Here is an 8,891-nt window from a genome sequence, read left to right on the forward strand (position 1 = left end):
GTTAGGCTATGAAGTATCTCCCAAAAGTCTCATGGGCTGAAGGCTTGGTTCCCATCTAGGAAGTGCTCTAACCCTGAATTGCACCTCGAGTCCAAATCATTTCATTCATATATATATATATATATATATATATGAAATATATATGAAATATATATATATTTGTTGGTTGCAGGGATTGAACTCAGGGTTTGAACTTAGGCCTTGAACCCAAAGCCTCTTTGTGCTCAAGGCTAGCACTCTACCACTTGAGCCACAGAGCCACTTCCAGTCTTTCAGTGGCTAATTTGAGGTAAGAGTCTCACAGGGACTTTTCTGCCTGGGTTGGCTTTGAACTGCAACCCTTGGATCTCAGCCTTCTGAGTAGCTAGAATTACAGGTATGAGACACTGGTCACACTGGCTCAATTTCTTACTTTTTAAATCACTTTCACTTTTATTTCATTTACAAAACATGCTATATGAAATAAAAGGAAATTTGAAGTAATAGTATCTCATTATTGCATTATAACAAGAGCAATAATCACCTAAATTCCAGCTCCTGGTCTTGTTCTTGTTCTGACAATGAGCTGCTAGAAACCCCTTGCTGATTATTGGCATTTCACTTACCAGGGACGATTTCTTCTTTCATTTCTCTGTAGAAATGGGAACTTTCCTTGGCATGGACATTTCCCTAGGATGGCAATTTCCAAGCCAGACATTGTGTTTGCCAGATACCACAGATAAGTCCCAAGCCCTTGCAATGGTATAAATGCTGGAATAATTGAGAGCAACCATCCACCTGAGCTTAAGAGCATTTCAGTAATAGCTCTAAATATGAAGTTCTCCTAGTATATGCTTCCAGCCCCAAGCCTCCTGGAGAATAAACATTTGGATGAATTAAAAACAAGATTTCAAAACCTCTGGATGCTTTCCAGATCTCCTTTGCAAGCCAGGATCCTCCACAAATCCCTTCAAAACTTTCTGACATTTACCAGCTTCAGGGCTATGTTAATTATTTGGGCCAAGATGAGAAGTCTCCTTGTGATAAAGCCATTTTGGAAAAGAGCATAAGGACCAAGAGACACTTGAAAAGGGAACTGAGTGAAGGAATCTTCTTGAAGACACTACTATGCTGGTGGAAGACATTTGTCTTACCCACATTTTTAACTCATTGACATCTTCACCAATCTACAGTTGACACAACAATCCAAGACAAAGATATAGACTGCAGTGCAGGAAAACTCACATGTACTAGTGTACTGGTACTACTGTTCAAGTGGAAAAGATCAAGCATGAAGCCTTTCAGATTATTCATGAAGTTTCTAAGACCCAAAGTCCAGCACCAGAGCACAGAGTGCCTGTTGGCAAAACACTGACCCAGTCAGTGAGAGGGCTCCTGTGAACACAGCCAAGTGTTCTGCCAACAAACCTCCAACAGCAAAACTAAGACCATGGGCAGTAAAAGACATCAGAGAAATATATCTCAAGAATGGTAGACCAAAGAAACAGCCTGGGAACAAAGCAAAAACAGAAGAGAAACAAGTACTACCAAAGAAAAGTACAAGAGAAAACCTAAGCTTAACCAAGAGGCCTTGAAAAGGCCTGGAAGCAATCCAGCCATGTGTATGATGGAATCATGAGCTGGGGATGAAGAGTGAGAAGAAAACTGGGCTGCCTTCCTGCAGGACCTTGGGAAATGCAAGCAGCTCCATAGACACCAAGTTTTCTCCAGCTATCCAATAAAGACTGAATTCTACTCCTGACTGCAAATGTCCTAAGGAAGTTCTGGTAAAGAAAACAAAGAGGAGTACTGAAAACCAGTTTCCCTTGGCCAGCCAGAGTGAGCTGCCTTCACCTTGTGAGGTCAAGTTGGTACCTTTGCTTTTTCTCTCACCAGAGAAGCCTCGAGCTCAACCTGTTTTCCACAGGCCACAGTCTCTGGCCTCCCAGAGACCCACTGTAGCTGAGACCCACTGTAGCTTACCCTGCCCGGCCTCCTCCTAACACAGCCAGGGCTACTTAAGTCAGTGCATCCCAACCAGCTACTGAAAACTGAGGTCTGATGGCTCCCACCAAACCATCTCAGCCTATTTCTACCAATGCCACTCTGTAGGGGAATGACTAACCCTCCCCAGTCTAGTGAATCTGAGTTTGCTGTTGCTAGGCTTGCACCCTGTAAAACTTCATCTTTCACTTCTCTACAGCACAATCCTATTTCTATTGCTGCCACCAAGCTCAGCCCACCACCTAAGTCTCAAAACCAATATCTCCTGCAAGACTTCAGCTTGTAACGCATTCCATGGAGGAAACCCCATATTCCTGGGCCAGTAGAGTCAGATTCCATCAGCAAGGAGCAGAGGCCAGAAAAGGAGCCATGAAAAGGCGGGCTCAGCAAGAGTGTGAGATGGCTGCCAAATAGACCTCTTTGGGGAAATTTCAGTTTCATTTGGAGAAAAAAAATACAGAAATTGCTTGATGCTAAGGCTATACAGTGTAATATGGATACTGCTTTACTAGATGTTTTTCCACTTATGTGTGAGGATAGCTATAAACAATAAATATATACAAAAAGAATAGATTGTTATGTTAATCTAAATAGAGACATAATGACAAAAAAACCTCTATTGTTATATATTTTAAATCTTAAAATGAAACCACAGAATGTAATGAAATTGATTGATAAATGGTTAATAAAGATTTGGGATTTTCAGACATTGGTAAAGTTTGAGTTGTTTGGGAGTAGAAGTTGAGATCAAAGGCTGAATTGGAAAGAAGAAATTGAATTTGGGGTGGGAGAACAGAGTAGGAAAAGAAGTATTAAGGACAAGGGAAGGAATATGGTCCAGGTGTATGAATGGCAAAACAGCAGAGACTACATGAATTTGGGTGGGCAAAACAAAATAAGATATGAAGTCTGAGGTTAAAGTTCAAAGGACAAAACTTAAAAATATTAAAAATGGCAGAAGATAGGAGTAGGTTGACTTTTGAAATGTAAAACAACCAGTCACCAGTGGCTCACTCCTGTAATCCTAGCTACTCATAAGCCAACCTGGGCAGCAAAGTCTGTGATACTCTTATCTCCAATAAACCATTCAGAAAAAGCTGGAAGTGGCACTGTGGCCCAAGTAGTAGAGTGCTACCTTGAGCACAGTTCAGTTCAAGCCCCAGAACTGGCATATACACACAAGCACTTTAAAAAAGTAAGATTTCATATATAATTCTAAGAAGTTTGAATTATCTAGGATTAGAAGTGGGAAAAGAGAACACAAAATGTAGGGAAAAAGAGGTAAGAGCTCACACTTACCTTGAGACAGTGGCTGACCTGTGGCCTAGCCAAATGGACTTCATCAGCATGAGGTTAACCCAGAACATAGCCTGAACATAAACCACCCAGGCACAGGGCAGCAATATGTATCACTTCAGCTAACCTTCAAACACACAGGCCAGTGACACTGTTTCTTTTGACTAGTGAGGTTAAGTAATGGGCTGGATGACAGTACCTGGCAAAGATTCAAGAACTCCATTGGAGTCTCTTGATCCTAGCTGCCCAACCTTACTTTCAGAGTACAACATCCAGAGGTTATAGGTGGACCAAACCAAATATCTGAAGGGTACTAAATACTAAATGAAGGGCTGTGCCCTCCTCCCAAAATCCTGATGCATGTTGCCTTCTTCAATCGTTGCCATTAACTGAAGAGCTAGAGATAAATTAACTTCTGGAATCCACTCCCAGCAGGGAGATCAGCATTCACACCTGTAGAGTCAACCTTCTTCCTAATTACAAAAGCCAAAGCCCAACTGCTGGATTTACCCAGCTGGAGGGGGAGCGAATGGTGGGTACTGAGGGAGGACAGGAAAGGGATAGAGGGGAAAAGAAACAGAATGGAGAGTTGTCATCATTGGAAAATCATTAAATTGCACTAAAAATACAACTTGAGATGTAATTCATTAAATTGAACATTTCAAATTGTGCAATTCAGTGACATAATATTAGATTCCCTAAAAGAAAACACCTTTCTTTCTTCTTTCTTTCTTTTCTCTTTTTCTTTCTTTCCTTTCTTTCTCTTTCCGTCCTTCCTTCCGTCCGTCCTTCCTTCCTTCCTTCCTTCCTTCCTTTCTCTCTCTCTCTCTCTATTTTTTTCTGTGCTGGTATGGGGGCATGAACTCAAGTCTTGGGTGTTGTTCCTTAGCTTCTTGTTCAAGGAGAACATCCAAACACTTGAGCCACTTGCCAAAACTGATCATTAGAGACAAGAATCTCTGAGACTTCTCCTGCTCCAGCTTGCTTTGATCCTCCGTCCTCAGATCTCAGCCTTCTGATTAGCTATGTAACAAGCTGACTAGTTTGTGACTTTTGAATGTTTCTTATATTTTTTCCCATTAGTAATCTTCACAAAGATTTTAAATTGACATAAAAAGTCAGAGTGATTAGAGAAGTGAATAAATGAAGGAGTGCAAAGATCACTAGTTTTAACAACTTCAGGATAGTCATATTCCAACCAATCTTACATCCACAAACTTTTACAGGTCAACATGGTTAAGTGCTAGTGACTTATGCCTAGAAGTAACCCAGCTCTTCAGTGGGCTAAGATCTAAGGACCATGGTTCAAAGCCAGCCTGAGCAGGTATGTCTGTGAGACCCTTGTTTCCAATAAACTATCAAAACAAACAAATAAAAGCTAAAAGTGGAGCTGTGGCTCACACAGTACAGTGTTATCCTTAGTCAAAAATAAAAAGCTGAGGGGCAGTGCCCAGGCCTTGAGTCCAAGTCCTAAAGGCTAAAAAGAAAAAAATCAATATGAAAAAGAAAAGAGGAAGTTAGCATAAAATAGTTTGACAACTTATTGACAGGCACATTCAAAGTTTCACATAAATTATGAATTAATCTTTGGGAACTTATAAAGTATTTATAGTCACACAATGGTCAAAAAGTACAAAAGGCCTGAATGTTTATAAATGACTGAATGTGAAATGTGACATATATCAGCAACTAAAAAAGCTAAATTGCTCTTGCACAAACTTAAGAGTAAGAACAAACTCAGTTATGGTTGACACCAGAAAATTGAGACCTTAGCAGAATCGAGATTTTAAGAGTCTGGCTTTTTATGAGAACAGGGTTAATGAGAGGTAGAATGCCTTCACAAGTCTATAATACTGTACTGAAGTAAAAATACAGGAGCAAAGGATTTGGGAAGTAACAAACAGTTAAATAGTTTACATGAACAAGATTACTCCATCTCTGGTAGAGTACCCCATACCATATAGGGGTATGAAGGTGTACAGTCTTGAATTAAAACCTAGAGCCCCAGTTGTCCTGATGGCTACAAAATGCAGGAGTAACTCCATAAGACAAAACAATCTCCTAACTATAAAACGGAGGGTCTGGGTAAGGGGAACATGATGTTTAGTTTCAGGGTGTTGTACTAAAAGGTTTTAAGTTACTCTTTCCACATTTAAGGTTTATGTTAGTAGCTGGTGCTGGTGACTCACATCTCTAATCCTACTAGTCAAGAGGCTGAGATGTGAGGATCAGGTTTGAAGCTAGTTAGGCAGAAAAACCTCTAATTAACCACCGAAAGCCAGAAGTAAAGCTGTGGATCAAGTGATAGAGCACTACCTTAGGGAAAAGGCTAAAGCAGAATGCTCAAGTCTGGAGTCCAAACCAGTATAAGGCACAAAAATGCAACATGTCTTAACAGTGTTGAATTCCGTAATAAGATGACAAGGAAAAATGGGTGCAAAGCAGAACCTTTAAAAATCATCTATAGAAAACAAATATACCAATGAAAGAAAGAAATGTAAGATATAACATAAAACAAAATGAAAAATCTTAAATATTTAATATTTTCCCTCAAGATGAAGAATCCACCCAAGTGTTAGACCAAAATTACTGAATTATTTGAACTGTTAATACCAAATAGGGCCCAACTGTGTTCAATTGTTTCTCACAAACAAAACAAAACCCACAGGAGTCTCTTTTCTCCAGTCCTCTCACTTTCCCTGTGTTCCACTCATGTATACTTTCTCTATTTTGCTTTCTAGTTTCCATGACATTACACCCAGACATGGCAGACAAAATACAAGAAGCACAAGATTCTAAGGTAGCTGTTTGTAAGGGGGAGGAAACTACAGTAACTTCCTCACAGAGAGAGGGGAAAAATTCCCAATGCTTCTAGCATATGAAAGAGCCGGAGGATAGGATGGCCCCTGGGTCAATGAGCCAGGAGTAGTAAAAAACAGGCAAAATAATGTTGCCCAAAGATAGTCTGTAGTGTATACTTCTTTTCCCTCTCTGGTGTTTGCTTCTAATGGGCAGAGACCTTTTCAAATATGTCAGAACACTGAAAAAAAGACCTGATTATGGGAGTTGAAAGGAAGAAACATCTATGATTACAAGAAAGGAAAATCCAATATTCTAAAAGAAACAATTCCTACAAAGAAAGAAAGAAAGTAAAAGGCCAGGAGAGATGAAAGTCCAGTGTGGCTCAGGCCAGTCCAGAAAAGGAAAAAATAATTTAGAAAAAAAAAAGACGTAAGTGCCTTGGGTCACATCTTTGCCTACAAGGTGCCCTCAATGAACTCTGCCCTACTCTTCAACAAAGCAACAAAGAGCTCTTTAATTCTTTCTTGGGAGTTTGAAAGTTCTAGTAAGTCAACTAGACGGGGCAAAGAAAAAATTGTTTCAGAGAAAGTACAATTTTCAACCTCAATGTCTCTTTCCTTCTTCCTGAAGCATATTAACTCTACATGCAATATGTAATTATAGTATTAACTATTAGCATGTGAAAACAGTGGGCAAATTATAAATCAACTTTACCATGACCATGTAAGAAACACTGAGGTGATGTCCTCCTCATAAGAACTTACAGGGGGCTGGGAAAGTGGCTCAGTGGTAGAGCGCTTGCCTTGCATGCACGAGGCCCTGGGTTCGATTCCTCAGCACCACATAAGCAAAAAGGAAAAAGCCAGAAGTGGCGCTGTGGCTCAAGTGGTATAGTGCTAGCCTTGAGCTAAAGAGCTGAGGGACAGTGCCCAGACCCAGAGTTCAGGCCCCACAACAGCACCGTCCCCCACCAAAAAAAAAGAACTTACAGAACAGGTAGGACCTCACCTCTCTAGAACTTAACAATTCAGGAGCTGTTAGAATCCTGCCATTCTCTAACAAATCCCATTTTCTTGTCCAGAATCGGATCTTATAATTGGATACTTCATACTGTTAAACCTCCCTAATAGATGACATTATTCTCTCACTTAACCAGTGCACATCTTGTAGAATCTTGGGGTTTCCATGGAGTTGTCTGTAAATAAACTTGGTTCATCACAAGTGACCAGCTGACAGTGAGCTTCATACTAGACATGTGCACTTTTTAGCTTCAGTTACCCACACAGCCTCTCATATCAACCCCTTATCCCTTATATCTCCATTTGATGTGACCTCTTCTCTCACCATGTCAGGTAAAAGGATTTTCTTGTCTCCTAAATTTAGTTGTAGAATCAAAACAACTTGCAGTAATGGGGAGAAGTATTGAATTAGAAATCTGGACATATAAGTTCAGTTTTGGCTGTGATATATACTAGGTAGGTGGCTTAATCAGATGGTTTAACCTCTCACAAAATCTGTTGCTTTATCTGCCACATGAGAAGAAAGGACTGTCCCTCCTCTGATCTCTTCATTCTCTAATACTGAGTCTTAAAAGGTTATATGTGTGTAGAGAAGGCAGGCAGACATCTTCAGAATGACATTAACCAAAATAATTGAGAAAGAAATGTAGGTGGGGAAGAAAACAACATACCAGCATACTTCATCTGTAGCAGTTTACACCAACTAATATTTCCACTTGAGGATTTCAAATATAGTACTGTTTAAAGAATAATACAGGTTTCAATTTTCTGTCAAACAAAGGAAGAAGAGAAACTGGGAGAAAGGAGAGATGTCAGGTAAAACAGTAGGCAGATATTCTAGAAGGAGAAAGTTCAACAGGACTGAGAGGGCTGAAGAAAAAAGAGGAAAAATTAAGAAAAAAAGAGATTAAGAGATTGAAGTCATTTCAGGAAAAGAGAGGTGGTTTGGAATGGAAGGTTGACGAGAACCAGAGATTTTTTAAATCAATACACAGAAAGCATAGAGTGAAATCATAGGTTTAGCCAAAGCTTAGATTAATGGACTAGATAGGAATTAATGATAGAAAGAATATATTAAAAGCAGTTTCAGAGAAGTGACTTTTAGTTATTTTATTTTTGCTTTGTTATGGTTTTTGTTTTTTCAGTTGACTCAGGATACAGGTACTACTGAAAGTTTCATTTTTCATAGAGCATTAAAGTTGGAGCCAAGCCTCTAGCCTTTTCTGTGTCAGTTATTTTTTCAGGTATGTTTAGGAGTTTTCTCACAGGTCATAATCCTTTTACCAATGCCTCGCTTGTATCGGGGATCACAGCTGTGATCAACTACATGGGGTATATTTGATTAAGATAAGGTCTCACTGACATTGTCTACAGTGGCCCCTAACTACCATCCTGCACTGTTTCTTGAGTATTATAGAAGTGAGCTACAAAGCCTTGCCTTCACGATTTTGACTAAGAACCTGTTTATGTGTGTGTGTGTGTGTGTGTGTGTGTGTGATGATACTTCATATAAACATACTAAGAAAGAGGATTATATAGAAGGCCGGGAAATGGGGTTTTCAGTGTTCTATTTCATTACTAGTTTTAGACATTATAGATTGTTTTGTGTGCCAATCCTGGGCTTTAATTAAGGGCCTGGGTTCTGTTCCCGACCTTTTTGCTCAAGGCTAGAATTTTACACTTGAGAAATAGCTCTACTTCCAGCTTTTCCATGGTTAGCTGGAAATAAGTATTTCTGAGATGCTCTTAACCTGGCTGGATTTGAATTGCAATCTGGAGATTTCAGCCTCT

The sequence above is a fragment of the Dipodomys ordii genome, unplaced genomic scaffold (genome assembly GCF_000151885.1).
Source record: "Dipodomys ordii isolate 6190 unplaced genomic scaffold, Dord_2.0 Scaffold24, whole genome shotgun sequence".
Taxonomy (NCBI): Eukaryota; Metazoa; Chordata; class Mammalia; order Rodentia; family Heteromyidae; genus Dipodomys; species Dipodomys ordii.